The sequence below is a fragment of the Podarcis tiliguerta genome (genome assembly GCF_965153285.1).
Source record: "Podarcis tiliguerta genome assembly, chromosome: 11".
NCBI classification, from domain to species: Eukaryota; Metazoa; Chordata; class Lepidosauria; order Squamata; family Lacertidae; genus Podarcis; species Podarcis tiliguerta.
This window is the reverse complement of record NC_139544.1, coordinates 46,904,255-46,927,531: the sequence shown is the minus strand read 5'-3', so window position 1 is coordinate 46,927,531 and position 23,277 is coordinate 46,904,255. Positions and strand designations below refer to the sequence as shown.

The window sequence follows — 23,277 nt, the reverse complement described above, 5'->3', positions numbered from 1 at the left end:
TGATGTTACCATTCATGAGAATAACTCTTCTGACCCCCTTTTTTTTTTTAGTTTCTGCTTCGCAAGATTTGGGATTTGGGGTCATGTCAGGATACTAAACTCCACATGCTTTTCAAATAAGTTTTCCTCAGTCTGCCCATCCTAGGTGCCAATTCCCTGGGGCCCTGGGTGCCCAAGCACCCACAAAATTGCCCATGAAGGGGCTGGGTACCCACAAATTTTGGCACCAGGGCCATGCACGCTGCATGGCACCCACAATCGCAGGGCCACGTTGGCACTCCTGCTGCCCATCACCACAATGACAGCTTTTACAGCTGATTTAAAGCCGATCCATTCTGGAAGTGGAAACCAGATCTAAGTTCTGACCAGGTTCACAAAAATAGTTAATAAAATTATTATTACTCTACTGAGTTTTCTTCAGTGGTGATGAAGAAAGCATAGGAACCAACTCCTATGGGCTGAGGTCTCTTTGCCCCCCCCAATAAAATATTTGAGGGGTCTGGACCCCACTGAAGTTGATGGGCATCGTTATTTAGATGGTTTGCACGCACCCCATCTTGTGATCAATTATGTGGGGCAGGGCTTACCTAGCCCTTCATATTTTATTCAGGTTGGCACCCTTGGAAGAAAGGAATGGGCAAGACATTCCCGTTTCCCAAACAAATACATAGACTTAAAACACAGCTATCAAAATGCACCCTCCTTCAAATGCTGCCATGCAGTTCTTTGACCCCCAAAAAGTGCATATAAAAATACATACATTAGGCAAAAATGCACTCACATTGATGAAGAAATGAAGTTTAATTTAAGTTTGAAAAAGTTAGGAATTTAAATTGACACCTTCTACGGATACATGAATCTAAGCTCTGCGATTCAGAGAATTCATTTAGCTGCTGACATAATATTTGCAAATTAATAGCACTGTAAAACCTGCAATGTCAGACCAAGCCTGGTGCCTTGCAAGAGCTCAGCTTCCCCTGCAATAATGATTGTTAAGCTACTGGATAAGAAAAACATTGCAGACTTTGCAGGACCTTGCCGCTTCTGCTAGCAAACTCAGCAGGAGAGATGGGAGAATGTGGAATAAATGAATGAAATTTATGCCTTGCTCTTCCTCCTTAAGTAGCCCAGGGCAGCAAACACATAAGTGATACAACAATGCAATTAAAAATAAAATAAGATAAAGCATATTTATAATATCTAATGTGTCTGAAACAGTGGTTCCCAAAGAGAGGTTGTGGGATTATCGGGGTCGGTGGAGGTATAAATGACATCAGTTTTGTTGAATTAAATAAACCAAATAGTTTTAATTGGATTTTGAATAAATGTGCAATTAATTGTTTGACAGTCGCACAAAGAAGTTTGGGAACCACTGGTCTAAACAACTGCATACTCTCAAAGGTAGCAGTTTCAAGATTGCCGAGAAGAGTATCTTCCAGCCATCAAATGCCTATTTAAACAGTGATGTTTTAAATTCCTCCAGAACATTAATGAGGGAGACAAATGCAAGTCACCAGGAAGTGCACACCACAAAAGAGAGCCACCACCAAGGTGGTCCTGTAATGGGTCAACAACAACCACACCCAAGAGAATAAAAACACATAAAAACTTGCTTCCCCTAGCACATAAATAACATTTTCTTCCCAACATAGAAGTAACCTCTCCCAGCATGGAGATTAATGTGCAAAGCAGCCCAGAGTCCCTGGGGATGAGTCTGTCCCAGAAAGACAAAACCTTATTTCTTACCTTCCCTTTTCCAATAGATCAAGTACATCTAAAACCAACATCAGGCACTGACTTAAAATGATTGTAATAAGCACATTTTCCAGATGCAGACACCTGGATTATAAAAACAGTAGTAACCTTGAATTATCTTCCATGGGAAGAGGGATATGCCCAAAATGTAGTCCAAATCCTTATACTGTAAAGGATATCTATGCCCCATAGACTGCAAAGGCATCAATACTTATGGATTATTCAGATCACACCCAAAATATACATTTAAGCCATTTTAATAGTCATAGCTTCCCTCAAAGAATCCTGGAAAATCTAGGTTAAGGGTGCCAAGCGAGTTTCAGAGACTCACAGAGCTCCAATTCTCAGTAGTTTAATAGTCAGTCACCTTCCCAGTGCCCCAAACTCCTGGCCTACCTGGTGGCAAGGTCAAAGATGCAAGCAAAGTCCAAAGGTCAGGAAACACAGTCCAGGGTCAATCCAAGCAGGCCAAGTCTGAAGTCCAGCTGTCAGGATACTGTCCAGAGTCAAACCCAAAGCAAACTCCTGCAGAGGTCCAGGGGCACCCAAGCCAAGGTCCCTCAACATGGGCAGTTGAGCAGACACAGCAATTCAGCTCTGCTTCCCTTTTATACTTTGCATGCTGATTGCAGCATCTGGGCTTGATGAGGCATGTGACTCTCACCTGTTCCAAGTCTACTCCAGCTGAGGAATCACACACCTTCTCCCAGAGCTAGCAAGCCCCAGCTGGCCAGCTAAGGCCCTTGCCTGCCTCAGCCTTCTAGAGTGCCCCTCCTGCTACTCCCTACGCCTCAGAGCCCACCACGTTCATGGGGACAGGGGGCCCTCTTCCTTCTACCTGTCGTCCTGCCAGTTCATGACCCCCAGGGAACTCTGAAAATTGTAACTCCGTGAGGTGAATTCTTAGTTGAAGAACAAGCATGATACCCATTTTCCAGCACTTGCTCGTGCCTGTTAGTCCTCATACAGCAAAATAAAGGTAAAGGGACCCCTGACCATTAGGTCCAGTCGTGGCCGACTCTGGGGTTGCGGCGCTCATCTCGCTTTACTGGCCGAGGGAGCCGGCGTACAGCTTCCGGGTCATGTGGCCAGCATGACTAAGCCGCTTCTGGCGAACCAGAGCAGCGCACAGTAATGCCGTTTACCTTCCCGCCGGAGTGGTACCTATTCATCTACTTGCACTTTGATGTGCTTTTGAACTGCTAGGTTGGCAGGAGCAGGGACTGAGCAATGGGAGATCACCCCGTCACGGGGATTCGAACCGCGACCTTCTGATCGGCAAGTCCTAGGCTCAGTGGTTTAACCCACAGTGCCACCAGCATCCCTCAGAACAAAACAGAGGCAGCTAAAAACAAAATGGTATCCCGAGATGGAGACGATGCCCCTTCTGAATATCTTAAGGCAGCACTGGGGAATCTTTGGCCCTCTGGATGAATTCCCATCAACCCCAGCCAGCATGGCCAATGGCTAGGGATGATGAGAGTTGTAGTCCAGCATCATTTGGAAAGCCAAAGATTTCCCCAGCCCAGTCATAAGGAATGGGCACGCTGATACAGGCATTCCTTCAGAGATTTAGATCCCAAACTGGTTGGTGCTTTAAAGACAAATACCCTGAATAGGGTTTGGAAGTGAATAGGCCCCATAGAATACAACCTGCCCAAGTTGTGACAGTTGTGGACTGCATAAACTCATAGGCAGTGGCCTAGCGTGGGGGGTGCAGGGGGGGCCGGCCGCACCGGGCGCAACATCGGGGGGGGGGCGCTCGCACTCGCAGCTCTCTGCCCCTACCTGGCTCACTCACTCTTTCTCACTGCAGTGCTGGCTGTGCGAATCCGATCCGAGCCGCCGGGTCGCCGCCCACTGTGGAGGGGAGGGTGCCAGGCTTGCGGTGTGGTGTGGAGAGAGAGCGAGGGACTATCTGGGGGAGGGACAGTGCAGCGGGGGGGGGGGCAAATTACTTGCCTTGCCCCGGGTGCTGACAACCCACGCTACGCCACTGCTCATAGGTATTACCCCAGGAAATGCAACAAAACATGTGCACCCTGGACCAATCCAGATAACATGGGCAATTTCTTCCCAGTTCCCAATTAAGTGACCGGCTCAGCTGGCAGAGCATGAGACTCTTCATCTGAAGGTCATGGGTTTGAGGCCCTCATTGCACAAAAGATTCCAGCACTGTAGGGGGTTGGACTAGATGACCCTCACGGTCCTTTCCAACTCTACAATAATATGATTGTATGACTAGAGGGAAAGTGGGGGGGGGGGGGGTCATGTGCTTACCCCAGCCTACTTTTCAGTAAGAGAAAAGAGAAAGAGACTGAAAACTTCATATGTGCCAGACAGACTTGCCTTCAAGTATCCCTCCTTTCTACTGAAGAATCATTAAGCGATTTAAATTAGGTTTTTTAAAAAAGCACTCACTGCCAGTCTCAATAATTAAACCCACACAGAAAGAACAGCAGACATTTTGAGAAGGTAAATATTCCATTGTACAAGACAACGCAAGCTTTTCTGCTCTTCAAGGTCTGGAAAATATTCTTGGTGTTTACAGTGTAAAAGTGTTCTTCTGGAAAATTGTAGTGCAAAGAAAGTAATCATCATGCCCAGGATGTAATTTCTTTTTTCTTTTAGGGCTGCACAAATTGGCAGGTGAGAGGCAGTGGTATATCTTACGGTGAAAGTGTTTTCGCTCTTCATACTGTAGTATCAGATGGATGCTGAAGAACACCAATCACTCATGTCCAGAAGACAGAAGAAGAAGAAGAAGAGTTTGGATTTGATATCCCGCCTTTCACTCCCTTTAAGGAGTCTCAAAGCGGCTAACAATCTCCTTTCCCTTCCTCCCCCACAACAAACACTCTGTGAGGTGAGTGGGGCTGAGAGACTTCAAAGAAGTGTGACTGGCCCAAGGTCACCCAGCAGCTGCATGTGGAGGAGCGGAGATGCGAACCCGGTTCACCAGATTACGAGACTACCGCTCTTAACCACTACACCACACTGGCTCTCCACAGAAGCAGGTATCAAACAATGTGCACCCACACAACCTATGGATTCCTTGAGCAATGCAGTGCCTTTGTTGTCACACCCCAAAGCTGTGTCAGTTACCTTAAATGTTTTGTTAAAAGCATGTTGTTCTGCTTTTTAAAGCCAAAGAGCAAAACTTAATTAAAAAAGGAATGAACTACCAGAACAGGCATAGGCAAACTCGGCCCTCCAGATGTTTTGGGACTACAACTCCCATCATCCCTGACCACAGGTCCTGTTAGCTAGGGATGATGGGAGTTGTAGTTCCAAAACATATGGAGGGCCGAGTTTGCCTATGCCTGGACTAGAATATGTATCCACTCAGATAGAAATTCAGTAAGCACTTCTGATGCTCATCTTCAATTTGATTTAGTGGGATCTTCATCCCACTAAATGGGGATGAAGTGGGAAATGAGGAGAAATATGCATTACCTCTAGGGCTGTGGAATGGAAGCTTGGAGATCACAGGGCGCTTCCAGATTTCATTCGCATACTGGCAAATTCAGGCTGCAAAATTAAAGTTGAACTCGCTTCCCGTCAACATTGGAGGTTTTTAGAGAAGGCAAGGGAGATGAAAATGCATTAGAAAGCATGGGACAATTGTTTGATGCAATGTTGAATAAAGGTAAAGGTAAAGGTACCCCTGCCAGTACGGGCCAGTCTTGACAGACTGTAGGGTTGTGCGCCCATCTCACTTAAGAGGCCGGGGGCCAGCGCTGTCCGCAGACACTTCCGGGTTACGTGGCCAGCGTGACATCGCTGCTCTGGCGAGCCAGAGCCACACACGGAAACGCCGTTTACCTTCCCGCTAGTAAGCGGTCCCTATTTATCTACTTGCACCCGGGAGTGCTTTCGAACTGCTAGGTTGGCAGGCGCTGGGACCGAACAACGGGAGCGCACCCTGCCCCGGGGATTCGAACCACCGACCTTTCGATCGGCAAGCCCTAGGCGCTGAGGCTTTTACCCACAGCGCCACCCGCGTCCCTGCAATGTTGAATACGCCCCCCCCCAAACCCCAATCAGAATCAATGCAAGGTAAACAGCTGATCTTCCATGAAAAATACTTGTATACAGGCAATGACTGATACACGATGTCCGTTTGATGTGCAATCACACATTCACACATTCACACCAGAAGTGACCATAAAACATCACTTTATTCCTGCATGCTTATTAAATTTCACCAAGGAATATGTAAATATTAAATTTTGTTCAGCAAAGAATGATGCAGCACAGCTTGCAAATGGGAGACGTAAAGGGATTAAAACAACGATCAACGCCAATTTCAGGTTACGTAAGAGTGAGAGTGACAGTACGGTCATAAACATTACAGCTCCTCAGGTTTCGCATGCTGTGTCGGTTACTGAGGAGTAAATCTATCTGTGGAACAGGTTTTTACATGGATTCCAGAAGCACGTGTGGAAGCCCATGAATTATGTGGATTTTCTGAGCACAGCCCTGCCAATAATGCTGGAACAGTGTTAACGTTATGAGGGGTGGTTGTTGGAAGGGCACAGGAAGAGCTTGACCCTGCTGGAAGCTGCTAAGCCACAGATGGTACCAAACAAATTCAAGGATTCTCAGGACTCCTGGATGACCTGCTTATGAAACTCCACACAACACACCCTTACCTGCAAGAGCTAGCCTACCAGGTGTGTGAAACTCAATGAAGCCAAAGTAGGTCAGTTTTCCTTTCTGCCCTATATGCACATTTCACAACACATATTTTTCTGACTATACTGTACTGCATTTCTGTATGTTATTTTCACAGAGACCTGCCTTGTTATACAGACTTCAGCCTAGCACATGCATTTTTGCAAGACACTGCTTGGCAGGAGAACGGCATTGCAAAGTTTGGAGCACTGTGCAAAGTTTGGGTGGCTGTGCTTTGGTTCGCATATTGTTTCAAATAGTGTGGGTCGGGTAAGGTAAAGGTAAAAGGACCCCTGACCATTAGGTCCAGTCATGGCCGACTCTGGGGTTGCGGCGCCCATCTCACTTTATTGGCCGAGGGAGCCGGCATACAGCTTCCGGGTCATGTGGCCAGCATGACTAAGCTGTTTCTGGCGAACGCCGTTTACCTTCCCACCGGAGTGGTACCTATTTATCTACTTGCACTTTGATGTGCTTTCGAACTGCTAGGTTGGCAGGAGCAGGGACCAAGCAACAGGAGCTCACCCCGTTGCGGGGATTCGAACCACCGACCTTCTGATCGGCAAGCCCTAGGCTCTGTGGTTTAACCCACAGCGCCACCCACGCCCCGTGGGTCGGGTAGGTTTGCTTTTAAATCAGATGTCTCCCCACTTCCTTATCCTGGGTTTCCTTGTTCTTACTGTCCTTGGATCTTGGCATCTGTTTACGCTGCTACACCTTAGTCTTCGACATTTTGCAAATTCCCGATCCTAATCTTGTTTGTCTCTGGGCCTCCTGCAGCCTCTGCATGCACTTCTCTGCTCCTTGACTTGATTGTGCGTATTTTCCATGACCTACTTCTGTCTTGGTTTAGCCTTAGTCCTAATTTTGCCAAGCCTCTTTCATGGATCTAACTCTGTATGTAAACTTTCCGATTTGGTTCACACCATTTGGGAGTATCTAAAATTGCAGAGTGCTGAAAGGGTACGGTAACTGATTTTACCTTATCCACTGATCTTACATTTAATTCTTTAACAATCTCTAGATAAACACCTGTTCTCTGGGAAAGCGCTTTGTAGCAAAGGATCATTTTGCAGTACGGATAGTTACATGTTTTCTTATTCGGCCTAGCTAAGAAACACTTTGTATCTGAGTGTTGGATCTTGATTGTTGCACAAAGACCAGTAGGATTATTAGTTACACCTTTACATACATTTGCCAAGGCATGTTGTTGTTTGATGAGGAATAGGGGTAAGCAGTTAAGCAGGTCATTTGAACTCCCAAATAAAGGGGGGGGGTGCATTTTGTTTCAATGACAGGCTGAGGGGGCTATCTGGTAAAGACTCACCTCCCTCCATTTGTTGATCATAATATGAACCGGGCTCCTTTCTCTAGTTATTTGCAAAAACAAAAACAAAACAACCCCCCCCCCCAAAAAAACCCCTGCATTTAAGGGCAGGGCTACATGACTAACATGATGGAAAATTTGGCCCACCTGTAAGTAAAGTCTGTGTCAATGAAATAACGCACAATCCCTCAGATTTTCTTGTCTTCCTTGTTTCAGCATCTGCATTCACAACCAGCAAAGGTTGCTGTGTCAGTCTACAGTCATACGTCAGGTTACAGATGCTTCAGGTTGTGCTTTTTCGGGTTACGGACCCAGTGGAACCCAGAAGTACCCGAATGGGTTACTTCCGGGTTTTGTGCATGCGCAGGAGAACTAAATTGCGCTTTGCGCATGTGCAGAAGTGCCGAATCGCAACCCGTGTATGCGCAGATGCGCTGCTGCAGGTTGCAAACACTGCAGGTTGTGAACATGCATTCCGCACAGATCACGTTTGCAACCTGAGCGTCCACTGTACATGAAAAAAAACCAAAAATCCACAGTCAAAGCTCAGTCAGTGGTAAAGCACAAATTTTGCAAGCAAATGGTCCCAGATACAGTTTCCATGTACGGCTGCTAATGTTCAGCCCTGTCATTTGATGACAGTATTGAGCTGGAACATGAAGGAGCAGCAGCTGTACTGTGAAGCAAAGGGAAGCATGCTGCTTCAGGCAGCAGAAATTAGGGGGCCAGTCAGAGACAAGGATTGATATCTGAATGGTGCAGCAGGACTTAGCACAGGAGGAAGACATCATCTGGTGCATTACTTCACAGGCAATGGCCATCCACTCTAGTTTGTCCACAGCCTCTGTTATTCAGAGATATACTGCCCCTGAGCATGGGCTGTGAAGTGCCCTCTGGCAAATGTTGAAGCCAGAGGGCACTTCACAGCGAGGGCTTTGAGGACACTTGGAGTTGTAAGCAGAAGCCGCTCTGAGTCAGAATGTCGGTGTGTTGAGTGTTTTCACTGATTCAGTTTTACAACGCTGTGTAAGGAGAGGGAGACGATACTCACCCTGTCATCTGCCAGAAATGTCTGTCCGTCCAACTACACCTCTGTTTGTCTGTCTTCTGCCCACCCCTCTCCACCTCACCCATTTGAAGCAAAAGATTGGTTTCCTTGATTTTTTATTTTATTTTTTAAAGGGAAAGCAAAGCTTTCATCAGGATGTGTGTCTAAAAAAGAGGCACATTTCCTTTCTTTTCTTTTCTTTTGAGGTTATGCTGGAAAAAAAAGCAAAAAGCAGAGGCATCACCTTGCCAACAAAGGTCCGTATAGTTAAAGCTATGGTTTTCCCAGTAGTGATGCATGGAAGTGAGAGCTGGACCATAAAGAAGGCTGATTGCCAAAGAATTGACGCTTTTGAATTATGGTGCTGGAGGAGACTCTTGAGAGTCCCATGGACTGCAAGAAGATCAAACGCATCCTTTCGGAAGGAAATCAGCCCTGAGTGCTCACTGGAAGGGCAGATCGTGAAGCTGAGGCTCCAATACTTTGGCCACCTCATGAGAAGAGAAGACTCCCTGGAAAAGACCCTGATGTTGGGAAAGATTGAGGGCACAAGGAGAAGGGGACAACAGAGGACGAGATGGTTGGACAGTGTTCTCAAAGCTACTAACATGAGTTTGACCAAACTGCGGGAGGCAGCGGAAGATAGGAGTGCCTGACGTACTCTGGTCCATGGGGTCACGAAGAATCGGACACGACTAAACGACTAAACAACAACAACAAATATATATATAATATAAATATAAATTATAATAAATATACGCAAAAGCAATTCATGCTCCAGAACTGACCCCACCACACTCGAAATTAAAGTAACTAAATAAATAAATCAAGGAGCTTCACTCGTCCCGCCCTCGTGCACACATGCCATCAAATTGTGCATGTGCTCTCGGGTCTATTCCAACTCTATGATTCTATGATTCACCTGCTGGCAGAAGGCAACAAGGAGAGAGCCAGTCTATATGTAATGACTTACATAATACTACTGGGAAAGGAGTTACATAATTTTGATATGTCTAATGGAAATTTCATTTCCATTGTGAAATGGTTATTCACATGCATATCAGGGACAGCCAATGTGGTGCCCTCCTGATGTTGTTGATCACAACTCCCAGCATCTCTGACTACTGGCCCTACTCACTGGAACTGAGGGGAGTTGTTGGTGTCAAGCCTGCTTGTTGGCTCTCCCCAATGTAAGGTTACATTAACTATTTTTTGTCAGGACTTGGGGATGTTAGCCTCTCCAAAACGGTATGGGAGAATGTGGTGCTAATGTCCAATACCAAGAAGAAGAAGAAGAAGAAGAAGAAGAAGAAGAAGAAGAAGAAGAAGAAGAAGAAGAAACGGGGGGCATTTCTAGAGGGTTTGGGGGAGGTTGCTTGTTTATGGTGCAATTTGTCTGATTTATTTATTTTGCCTGCATTTTCCCCCTTTTGTGTGTGTGCGTGAGTCATTTTGAGGGGTGGTTGGAAGCACTGCAGAGTTTTCTTCTTTTTTGTAGTGCCCATGACAGTTTCTTTGATATCTACTGTAAATGTTTCCTCAGACTACAAATAGTTGTGGGACACCAGCTTTATACCATCACAAGGCACCTTCTGTTTTGAGTGGGAGTTCACAACCTGAACAGCCCAGGTGGAGTGCACAGAAATATTTCGGTAACTAAAAACATTATGCAATTACAGAGAGTGGCTACACATCACAGTCATTTAATGATTTTGCAGTCGCCATTTCCTTCAGCTCTTGACAGACATTTTGGGGAAATTTTAAAGAAAGATCAGCAGGATCAAATATAACAGGTAATATAGCTGTGAAAAGATGACACAGTTAGCAGAAGGAGAATTAAAGTGCTAAATATGACATATGTAATAAGCGTACAACATGAATGACTGTGCTTTATTTTGTTTTGTATTCAGAAAACATTCATACAATTCAGTTCCTTTAGAACAGGGGGGACCAACTTTCACTTTCTATTAAAGGGCTGATTTTTATTTTTATTTTACATATGTCACAATTTCCCTATTGAGCATTGCATATATAATTTTCTTTGAAAGGTGCAAAGATGGAAATGCTTGGCAGGCCAGCTTAATTACAGACCCTCCAAAGATGTAGAAAAGAAATGATGGATTCTTCATTATGGTAAGCCATCATGCATTATTTAGCCAGCGTGTGCAATTATACGTTCAGTTTGAGGAGAGCTCTTTGGATGTAATTGGGCATATATTGTTAATGAAAAGCCATTCCAGAGACTTTGCCATGCAGCCTTCCAAATCTTCCTCATCAACCTGAATCTCTTTCTCCAGTATTTATGAATTCCCTCTTGCAGATGAGAAGTGCGTTCAAAGTAACAATTTCAACACCAAGGATGAAAGCACTCAACGCTCCAGTCCAGCAACTGCTCTCTGGCTAGAGTGGGGCAGCTGCCCCAAGCAGCTGATTTATGCTGAGATTAAAAGGTAGCAAATTGATGGGTATTATTTAATTCACTGCAAACAGGGAGATGCAAAGGGATTTTTCTACCTCAGCTGCCAAAGTAACTAGGATGACTTAGGATACTATGTACCATGACTTGAGACGGTGTGTGTGTGTCAGACATTTGTTGCTCTGCCTGAAGCAGCAAAATATTTTGGGCCAGTCCTGGTGTAATAGGTGAGTTACATGCCACCCACACTGCATGGAGCGAAGGAGAAAAGTTTGCACAGACAGACAATGAATGCAGGGATGTAAGGAATATTGACACAAACTCTGAATTTTCTGGGTATCAAGAATTAGGGTGCCATGGGGTGCCACTCTGGAAACCCTGACCTCTAAAGTCTCTAAAATTCTAAGAGGTCTCATGTTTTTTGTGAAAATCTCATATTTTATAAGTTACTGGTAGACATGAAAGTTTCACTTCAGAGCACAAGAAACAGGAAGTGCGGGGCATTTCTACTTCCTGTTTCTCCCTATATCTTCAGCCATATGATGAGACTTTTGTGGGAGATTAGCAGCCAAACCTAACAAATTCATTTTCTTGCTAGTTAGCACGAGAACGGGCTAAGTGCTCAGAGCTGTGTTGCTGACAGGCAGATACTCAGACCATAGAAATACAATTGGTAGAGAGGGCTTGGTGTGATGTCATTTCCCCTGCTCTCCTAGAGAGGAAGGAGCATATAGTATTTCCTGCTTCTTCCTCTCTTCCTTTCACCAGCGTTGGATGCAGATATGCATCCACTCGCTCCAGCTTTAGGTACTTACATTTACAGTATAAGTATTTTGCCTGCATAGTTTTTACTGCTGCAATTGCTGTGAACCAATGCATGATTATAAAGTAAGCAAATCTTAGTTTAAAACTTACTTTACAAGTTGTTGCATGATTCTTTCTTAAGCAGGGGAGGAAGAAGGAAGCCAGCTTACTTCATAACTGGACTTGCTCAAAACAAGGTTTTATAGCCCAATTCCGATGCTTTTAATTTTGTTGCCAAGGATGGGATTTTGAAACTCTGCTGCACCCACATAAGTGGGTGCCCAGAGAAATAAATTGCAGTTAATATGCCCTCTCCTACCCATTAAAATTCATCACACAACAGATCTCCCTCACAAAAGAAACACTTACTGGAATGAAAAAGATGGAGGAGCGTCTCCACTCCCATCATTCAGCCCAGACACTGAGCTCCAGCGTCAAGGGCCTTCTGGCAGTTCCCTCCCTGCGAGAAGTGAGGTTACAGGGAACCAGACAGAGGGCCTTCTGGGTAGTGGTGCCCACCCTGTGGAACGCCCTCCAATCAGATGTCAAGGAAATAAGCAGCTATCCTATTTTTAAAAGGCATCTGAAGGCAGCCCTGTTTAGGGAAGTTTTTAATATTTAATTCTGTGTTGTTTTTAACACTTGATTGGGAGCCACCCAGAGTGGCTGGGGAAACTCAGCCAGATGGGAGGGGTATAAATAAATTATTATTATTATTATTATTATTATTATTATTATTATTATTATTATTTATTAAGCTTTGTTTTCCCTCCTCTTCTTAAAATTCTAGAACTTGGGGTTGGTCGGTGAGAGGTCCAGGATGAAGAAAAGGAAGTTTGGCACTTTCTTTGCACAGTGCATAATCTGCTTATGAAATCTGGTGTACAAAATGTGTTGATGGACGCTAGCTTAGATGGCATTGAAAACCACTGAATCACATCAGAGTATCTACTAGAGTGGCCGATAGATAGATAGATAGATAGATAGATAGATGATAGATTGATAGATAGATAGATGATAGATAGATAGATGATAGATAGATAGATGATAGATAGATAGATGATAGATAGATAGATAGATGATAGATAGATAGATAGATAGATAGATAGATAGATGATAGATAGATAGATGATAGATAGATAGATAGATAGATAGATAGATAGATAGATAGATAGATAGATATAGATAGATAGATAGATAGATAGATAGACAGACTGTACAGGGGACTTAAGGGGGCACAAAAAAACCTTTCGGCAACACAGTGACATAACTATGGGAGCAGGCTATTTAAAAAACCATATTTTTTATCATTCATTTTAAACCCCAATAAAGCACCCATTCCGCAACTCTCATTGCACGACACATTTTCCTAGCCAATGTTCTGTGCTGCTGACGTACAGTGTAGTTTTTTCCTAATTCATGGTAAAGGCCACCCTTGCTGTACAGAACATTCTGCTTGGAGAAAGAAAAAAAATTGATGCTTCCAGACGCAACAGGGCTATTTCCACATCCATACATTCCTACCAATTCCCCAGAATATTGGGTATTTGTGGGTCTAGTGTTAGGGCCTTGCCAATAGCTGTGTACAGAAGGCAAATGTGTCCCCCCCCCCTTTTTGATCTTGAACAAAAGCACTGAAAGATATACACATCTGGGTTGCAATTTAAAAGCAATTACCCAGGAGACTAATCTATACCACGCCGTCAACAGTGCCAAGAAATCCCATCCTTCATACACAAGAATGATACAGAAGACAGACATAATGCTTGAGGGATCTCAGATCAGCACATCTATACATCAAAAGCAGCAGTGGTTTGGCAGCAGCTCTATACACTGGAGCCCTTAAATGTGCCTCATCTATAATCTTCAGCAGCAGAAGAAAAAACAGAGGAGGAGCAGCACAAAAGAAGTTCTTCAAAGTCAAAAATGGATTGAACATGAAATCTGAGAGGCATAGTTTTCACAGTCTTCCCAGTACAATACAAGCAATTTATGGCTCTTTCTATTTTCTGGGCTTGCAAAATAAGAGGTCTCAATTCTCATCTCATTTATACTTGTGCAAATCAGCAGGAGTCATTCTGGGAATCCTCAATGGTCCCAGGCAGTCGGAAAATGAAGCTGGAAGAAGCTCATTGAAGCAGCTGCAGCTTCAATACATTTTTTTTAAGGGTTTGATGCTGGAGATGAGCACTGCAACTCTCATGAGCTTTTTACCAGGAGTGGAGAGAATCAATCCCCGCTTCTACCACTTTTTCAAACTGGTTCTTGAATTGGTCAGATTTTAAGAATGAGGTCTTTTTGCATGTAAAAGATAAAGGTATAGGGACCCCTGACCATTAGGTCCAGTCGTGACAGACTCTGGGGTTGCGGCGCTCATCTCGCTTTATTGGCCGAGGGAGCCGGCGTACAGCTTCCGGGTCATGTGGCCAGCATGATTCACTTCTGGTGAACCAGAGCAGCACACGGAAACGCCGTTTACCTTCCCGCCAGAGTGGTACCTATTTATCTACTTGCACTTTGACCTGCTTTCGAACTGCTAGGTTGGCAGGAGCAGGGACCGAGCAACGGGAGCTCACCCCATCACGGGGATTCGAACCGCCAACCTTCTGATCAGCAAGTCTAGGGGTGAGCAAATGCGTTAGTTTCCATTTCTCCCGCTTTCTAATTTTCCCAAGTTCAGTTGCATGCCAAGGCCCATGACCTCACAGTTCCCTGGAGAAATGAATATGCACACACTGGACAACAGCCTGTTGGTGTTTGGGAGTTTGAATAAGGGCACAACTATTATTGGTTAAAGTAGTGAACAGTTTCGCGTAGGCATTGGGTTAAGTCATTGCTATTCCACTCCAGCCCGTCTGCTGGAAGTGTACCTAAGACTAAACCACATCTTGCAGGGAGTGGCCTATGACCCACATCAGGCATGTCCAACTTTAAGTAGGCTGTGATCTACAATCCAATATAAAAAACTGGCAGTGATCTACCACCCTCTGAAGTAGATAAATAGATAGATGATAGATGATAGATAGATAGATAGATAGATAGATAGATAGATAGATAGATGATAGATAGATAGATAGATGATAGATAGTTGTTAGATGGACAAGTAACTAAACAAGTGAGAAAGGTCAAACTATATTTTTATATTACCATATTTTTTGCTCTATAAGACTCACTTTTTCCCTCCTAAAAAGTAAGGGGAAATGTGTGTGCGTCTTATGGAGCGAATTCAGGCTGTGCAGCTATCCCAGAAGCCAGGACAGCAAGAGGGATCGCTCCTTTCACTGTGCAGTGATCCCTCTTGTTGTTCTGGCTTCTGAGATTCAGAATATATTTTTTCTTGTTTTCCTCCTCCAAAAACTAGGTGCGTCTTATGGTCTGGTGCGTCTTATGGAGCGAAAAATACGGTAGTTTACACAGATCTGAGGAGCCGGTCAGAGTGTGCTGGGCTTCTCCGCCTTTCCCCTACTGTTGCTTTAAATTGCAGCTTTAAAGCCTTTCCCTTGCTCAAACTCAAGGAGCGCTAAGGGGTCCCCCCCCATGTGTTTTGTTCTTTGCCTTCCTCACTGTTTGTGGAGGGGGGGGGGCTCCTTTCTCATTCCTTTCTTTGCATTTGAACTAGCAGGTGGGCAGGCACAGAGCTTTTCATTTCCCACATCCCTGCCCTCCACCAAGTCCCCCTCATCCCACCACTGGAGCTCTAACCCCCGAGAGCACAGTGCAGAGCGACCAATATCAGTCCCAGGATCGATGAGTCAATCACAATCGACGTCTTGGGCATGTCTGCCCTACATGAAATAGGGGTACCCCCTGTGGGGTCCCCATTGGAGGAGTGGAATAGGCCTAGCCCCCAATACTTCATTTGGTTTTTTACTGGATAATTTGACAAAGGAAAGGAAAGAAGTAAGGGGATAAAGGAGAATTGGAAAAAGAAAAAGAAAAAGATTTTTAAATGTATAAAAAATACTAATTCTCAACGTTATACCTCCAGCATTTATCTGTATTAGACAGTGTCTTCCTACAATGTGGAGTCCAGTATGCTTCAGTATACAAAGCAGGGAAATAAGCAGCGGCAAACAAATGGTAAAGAGCTTTTTAAAAAAAGACAGAAGGCTAGAAAGGTTTTTTATCATTTGAAGCTCCTTCTTCACTTCTGAATTTTCATGGATGAACATTTTCCACATCTCTAATGGGAAAAAAACAACTCACAAGAAAGTGTTATTTGTAACAGTTAAAAAGTGCCAAAATTAATTTTCAAATCTCTGGGATCTGAGGTCTCAAATAAAAAGAAAGGCAGGTCGTTCTGGCACTCTGACCCCAAACACATTTATTTTGGAACCGTTTTGCTTTCACGTGGAATATACTGCCAAACGAATATACTTAGGTTCTCAGTCCAAACGCAGCAGAACCATGTAGAGGAGAAAACATGCATCAGAGTCCATGCCAGACTTAATGAGCAGCTACAAACATAATTTTCTTGGGAATCGTGGGCACTTTAAATATGCAAAAAGGGGAAAACATTTCATGCAATTACAGAAAGCAGATGAGACTCTCTGCTTAATATGATTTTAGGCGGTTTGTGCCCACAGGATATGCCAGCACTGCAGATGCTTGAAGGTCTTCTATCAAAAACAAACAACAATAGCCTATTGCTTTTCTACCATCGACAAAACAAGATGGGGACCCTTCTGGTTTAATAAAGATCAGCCTGTCACCACCATCGTTCAGAGAGTTTCCAAGCATCTGAAAACTCGCCATCACAACCTGAAATGCAGATAGCAAGTATAAACTTTCAAGTGTAACCAGTGAACCTCAGTTCACTAGGCAAAACCTTTTTAGCGCGGGGCGGTTGTTGGTTTTTAAAACTGTGCGCTGACTTAAAAACGCAACCTGTTTTCCTATGCAAATCTTTTGAGAGAGGGTTTAGCCTGTAAATACAAATGACCCTGGACTACAGCCAGACAGCCAGAATCTAAAAATAGATGGCTTGGTAACATCTATACTGCAGACATCAAGGCTGCTGTTTCTAAGCTCTGTACAGCACCTAGCACACCACTTAAAATTAACTAAATGCAGCTTATTGTCTAAAACTGGGGACTTGCCTGATGGTGCTCATGCTGATTAAACTGAAGCTGTTTTGGACTCTTTTTGATGTATGGACAATCAACTAAGCTGATTATCATCCACGTATCAGCATCTCACTCCTTGCCTTCCGCAATCCTTTTTCCAGCTCTTACATAGTTTGGGTGCATATTGGGAAATACTGCATTCATATTCCTGATTGTAAGGCTAGTGCCTCTGTCTCATTTTCTAATGTTCCTTTCGCACTGCAATGGCTTTTTTAAAAAACCATTTTATAACGTATATAAAATGGAGAACACAATTATAACAACAGACAAAAATTAAAAGATGAGAAACAAAACTATAAAACAGGCACGTTGAATGAGTAGTTGCACAGGATTTAAAATAACAATGTCCTAGTATAGACTGTCAACTTTATAAGATTGGCAAGTATAGCTCTAGATTTGTCAGTCTTGTGACAAGGGCTGTCTGTGGTTCCACTGTATATGTCATAAAGGAATGCCAAATCGCATTAAAAATGTTCGGAGAGGCTAGTCCTTGTCAAAAACTCAAATTATGTGTGATTTTCTCCATTATAGCTATATTCCAGAATAAGTGATACCAAGCATCCCGTGTAAGATTTTGGGCTGATTTCCATTGAGTTGCAATTACTATTTGTGCTGCTAATATCATATATAAGAGTAGACCAATTCTTTTGACATTTACATTGGTATCATTAAAAATATTCAGTAACATTAATTTTGAACAACAAACAATAGTTTGTTTAGGTTTTTTTTTAATCATTTCTGTTGAAATTAAATTCCAAAAATCTTGCACCAACTGACATTTCCACCATAAATGATATGTCCCACTTTTATTGCAACCCCCAACAATTAGGTGATATACCGTAGATTACAAGAGAACATTATTGACATTTGCAAAGGAGTGCAGTACCATCTGTGTAATAATGTTAATGAGTTTTCCCTAAGTACACTGAAAACAGATTTTAAGGGTTACAATTTCCAAATTTTATTCCAGTCCTTGGAAAGAATTTGTGTATATCTAGTATTCCTTCATGGTTCACTGCCTTGTCATGGTGAAGGGGCTTGAATAACTCAGAGAAGCTATGAACTATGCTGTTTAGGGCCACCCAAGACAGGTAGGTCATAGTGGAGAATTTTGACTAAACATGATCCACCCGGAGCAGGAACAGGCAAGCCACTCCAGTATCCCTGCCAAGAAAACTCCATGGACAAAGATAACCATAAAGAAGGCTGATCACCGAAGAATTGATACTTTTGAATTATGGTGCTGGAGGAGACTCTTGAGAGTCCCATGGACTGCAAGAAGTTCAAACCTATCCTTTCTTAAGGAAATCAGCCCTGAGTGCTCACTGGAAGGACAGATCCTGAAGCTGAGGCTCCAATACTGTGGCCACCTCATGAGAAGAGAAGACTCCCTGGAAAAGACCCTGATGTTGGGAAAGATGGAGGGCACAAGAAGAAGGGGACGACAGAGGATGAGATGGTTGGACAGTGTTCTCAAAGATACCAACATGAGTCTGACCAAACTGCGGGAGGCAGTGGAAGACAGGAGTGCCTGGCGTGCTCTGGTCCATGGGGTCACGAAAAGTCGGACACGATTAAATGACTAAACAAAAACAACAGTTCCCATATCTTTTTAAGGGGTTCCATAGATCCATAAGTTACATTAATACAATTTAGAAACTAACCCCCCCCTGCACAATCACCCACTGTGCTTAATAAATGTTCAAATTCTGTCTCAGAGCTTGTGTCTTTACGTGTTCTTTTATAATAAAACTACAGTCACCCCCCCCCCCGTTACATGGGTTCAACTTGTGCACATTCAGCTTTATGTGCTTGGGAAATAAAATAAAATAAATAAAGGGTGGAAAGGGGGTGGGTATCTGGGAAATCCCACTGGGCAATCAACCCAATGGTGTTTCCATAATACGCGAATTCACGCATACATGTGGGACCCGGGAACTTAACCCTCACGTAAATGGGACTCGCCTGTATGAATTTGATTAAAATAAATCCATTTTGTGTGAAACTGTGGCTTTTTGACTGATACACCAACCTATTGTGCCAAATTCCACCACCATCTTGTGCTAAATTTGACCCACACCAGTGGGCTTGGTATGACAGAACAACAAACGCCATTGGATAGCATCACAAGTCCCCTCCACCCTTGTCCTTCCGTTTCCCCCATGAGTCACCCAAGCAAGCAGAAGCAAAGGGCACCACCTCAAAATTTCATCACTTTACTCCCATAATGTTCTGGGATAATGGGGTTACAAACTGGTGTCCCCCCCCCTTTCTTTTCTGGAAGCAATTAACGTGGAAATGAGCGTTAAACTTCCACTAGATTGCCAGAAGTTGCTTTTATGTCACGTTGAAAACTCGAATATAATGCAGAACTAAACAGTTTGGGAAATGAGATAAACTGCCATGTGAAGGCAGCCTTTGGGAGGGGGTTACCTCAAAAATGCCCCCCACCTTGTAAATAGCTTAAATAAATAAAACAAATAATAAAATGAGGGACAGGAAGGATGTGGAAAGAGCCCTGTGGGTAAAGAAAAATTATGAGAGTAGCATGTTCTGCTGGGAGGGATTTTTTTTTTTAATTCTGTTTATTAGGTTCTTTTTTAAGACAAAACCATACAAAATAAAAAAAAAGGAACACACAAACAAACAATAAATACAAAGAGAAAAAAGAGAAAGTGAGAAGAAAGAAAAAACAAATCACAAACAAACCAAGATCAATTCATAACCACACATTAATTGACTTCCCTTCATCTCAGTTTGGGCTATATAATCATACTACCTTTCTGCGGTATCGTATTTCACCCTCTATCTATACATTGCAAGTTTTATGTTACACCTACTGTGATTTTGATATTTCCTAAATTTGTTTCTATATATGTTATGAATTTATTCCAATTGTTAATAAATTTTTCACTTTTTTGATGCCTGATCTTTTGTGTCTGCTGGGAGGGATTGTGAGTTTTACATATTGCAACCGGGATTCAGAATGATTGAAGTAAGCTAATAGGATCCACTGCGCTAGGGAGTTAGAGCTAGTTAATGTGCATTAGGCACACAGCCAAAAAATCCAGATATCAGGAGGTCATGAACTTGTAATGTGGAAAATGATCTGGAATTAAAACAGAAGGAACCCTGCAGAAGCTTGTTTCTCTTAAAAACACCACATTTATTATTATCATCATTACAGTGGTACCTCAGGTTAAGAACTTAATTCGTTCTGGAGGTCTGTTCTTAACCTGAAACTGTTCTTAACCTGAGGTACCACTTTAGCTAATGGGGCCTCCCGCTGCCGCCACACGATTTCCGTTCTCATCCTGAGGTAAAGTTCTTAACCTGAGTTACTATTTCTGGGTTAGCAGAGTCTGTAACCTGAAGCGTCTGTAACCTGAAGTGTCTGTAACCCGAGGTACCACTGTATTATGATATATTTATTTGTACCCCATCATTTTCCCTGACAGGACTCAGGGAGGCTAACATAAAAATGCAAAGCACTAACAACATAGAAAAAGCAATTTAAAAAACCAAACAATTCGGCACTGTTAGAAGTAAAACTATAAACATATAGAGGTAAAGGGGTAAAGGGACCCCTGACCATTAGGTCCAGTCGTGACAGACTCTGGGGTTGTGGCGCTCATCTTGCTTTATTGGCCGAGGGAACCGGCGTACAGCTTCCGGGTCATGTGGCCAGCATGACTAAGCCGCTTCTGGCGAACCAGAGTAGCTCACGGAAATGCCGTTTACCTTCCCGCCGGAGCGGTACCTATTTATCTACTTGCACTTTGACGCGCTTTCGAACTGCTAGGTTGGCAGGAGCAGGGACCGAGCAACAGGAGCTCACCCCGTCGTGGGGATTTGAACCACCGACCTTCTGATCGGCAAGTCCTAGGCTCTGTGGTTTAATCCACAGCGCCACCTGCGTTCCCATAAACATATATAAAATCTATCAAACCATACAAATAATTACAATAAAAGCAATACGTACCATTATAATCTCATTTTCACCATTTAAAGAACTATGATACTGCTTTATACAGTCATTACTTCCCCCCAAAAATTCTGTAAACAAAGAAACTGTAGTTTCTGAAGGGTACTAAGAGTTGTTAGGAGATCCCTGGCAGAGCTACATGTGCAAGTTCATATTTCAAGACTGACTTTTCATATGCCAAGCTTTCCACCCCCCAATGCTTTTTAACAAGATCCTTTTCTTCCATTCTGGAATTCTTTTTCACATCTTTCACATCTTTTGTACTCTTTTCCTTTCCCACCCCACCAAATTCATATTTACTTTTTTTAACCATTTAATATTTCTTTTGCACCCTGATCATTGGTACAAGGGCATTTTTAGCTTTTATTAAATTTAACAGAAGAGGAATCAACAAACAGTATCACTATGGATACGACCCAACCAATCTCTAGCATTTTCCAATCATATCAGCTGTCAATGGAGTTTAACAGTGCTTACTCCCGGGTTAGTGGATTGCAGCTTAACTCTTCCATCAAAATTCTTCAGACTTGAAAGCTCTTAACTTTGGCTGGATTGGGCTAAGCATGCTCACATCGTAAGCAACTAGTGTGTGGCTGATTATAGTTTCCCTACTGGCTTTCAGCCAATCCCTTCCACCCTCTGTATTAAGCAAATTACGAATAGCTAAGCGCTAACATTCTTGGAGGATCACGCAGCCTATAAAAGTATGTTTGGGTTTTATATCCAGATGAATTGCTGCTTCTCCCAGATATAAACACACGAGAGTGGACAAAGACTGAGAGTTCATAATCTGCACAGTTACAGATGCCTCTGTGATGCTCTTAGGCATACTAGGCATGTTGCGTCGCAAGGGAGCATTTGAAACAAGAAAGCAAGCAAAAGAGTAAAGGCAGGCAAAGTCAGTGCTTGTGCACCGTGTCGTTATTTCAATCCCAAAAATACTTCTCTGCATATCTTTCCACACCCACCCTTCCAACACAATATTCTCTTTTGTGTACATTAGGGTGCAACCGCTGAGTTTGGTATATCGGTGCCTTCTCTCCAAAAACAACCTGTCAATCTCCTGATAAAATAAACTTCTGTCACGCAGTGGGGCGTAAGCTTATTATTTCAGCACCGCAAATGCAAAGCACCAGTCAATATTTCAGAATGAACTGCTTACTTAAAGGGAAAGTGAGGTTAGTTGACTTAGCTGCCTTTCTGAGCTCTTCTATGCTTTCCTGTTCTGACTTGACTGTTTTCGGATTCCATGGCTGAAAACATTGCTGGCTTTCTCTGGCTGGGAGGCGCTGGTTCATCCTAAGTTTATCACAACTGCTTCATAAAGTTCTTAAAAACTTGCATCCTAAAAACAACGCTGCCAACACTTTCCTAAACAACATTTTCAGTCATCACCCATTACCGCACCTTTAATTTTCTTAACAATAACCGGTCATTCATAACACTTGTCTTACTTACAGAAAGTGTCCATCTCAGCTGGGAAACGAGTCAACTGTTTGAATAATCCACCTTCAACATTTCAGTTAAGTACACAGCACAAGGTTGTTTGTCTAGTTTGCAGATAGCTTCACCTTCCAGAGGGATACCTGCATAGTACATACCAGATAGATTGTGTTGTGCTCTGATAAGGTCACTGAGGCTTAGCTAGAATCTAGCAATGCTTAATCCTCATTGGTCTTGCCTGCTTAGCACAGGGCTGTTTCCTTGACAACGCAGTTGCAGTTGCTACAGCATCCTTGGCCACATGTGATGTCAAGGTTTGATGTCAACATAAAAAACCCTACTTACTACTTTATGATTTATGTGTACATCTGCCTGCACACTCTCTCTCTCTGTAGAGAATCTTTTACTCATTGGTTTCCCCCCTTCCCATTCTGGAAATTATTTGTGTCTTATTTGCCTGGGAAATGCATTGCAAATTCATTAGTAAACACAGGGAAGCAAACGCATCAGTCCCAGGCCAGTAGTATTGACAATTGCTCTGACGACCCGTTTATTTGAAAGTAATTTATTTTTCAAACGGGTGGCGCTGTGGGTAAAACCTCAGTGCCTAGGACTTGCCGATCGTATGGTCGGTGGTTCGAATCCCCGCGGCTGGGTGAGCTCCTGTCTTTCGGTCCCAGCTCCTGCCCACCTAGC

General features: G+C 43.4%; 1 protein-coding gene across 1 annotated transcript in view; it reads right to left on the bottom strand.

Annotated features, from left to right (window-relative positions):
- PRLR (prolactin receptor) overlaps positions 1–22,790 on the bottom strand; it is a 115,664-nt gene extending 92,874 nt beyond the window's left edge. Inside the window, exon 1 of the mRNA XM_083402780.1 lies at positions 22,597–22,790. The gene's annotated coding sequence lies outside the window, so the exon portion shown is untranslated. The remainder of the gene's footprint in view (positions 1–22,596) is intronic.
- Between the last annotated feature and the right edge of the window lie 487 nt (positions 22,791–23,277).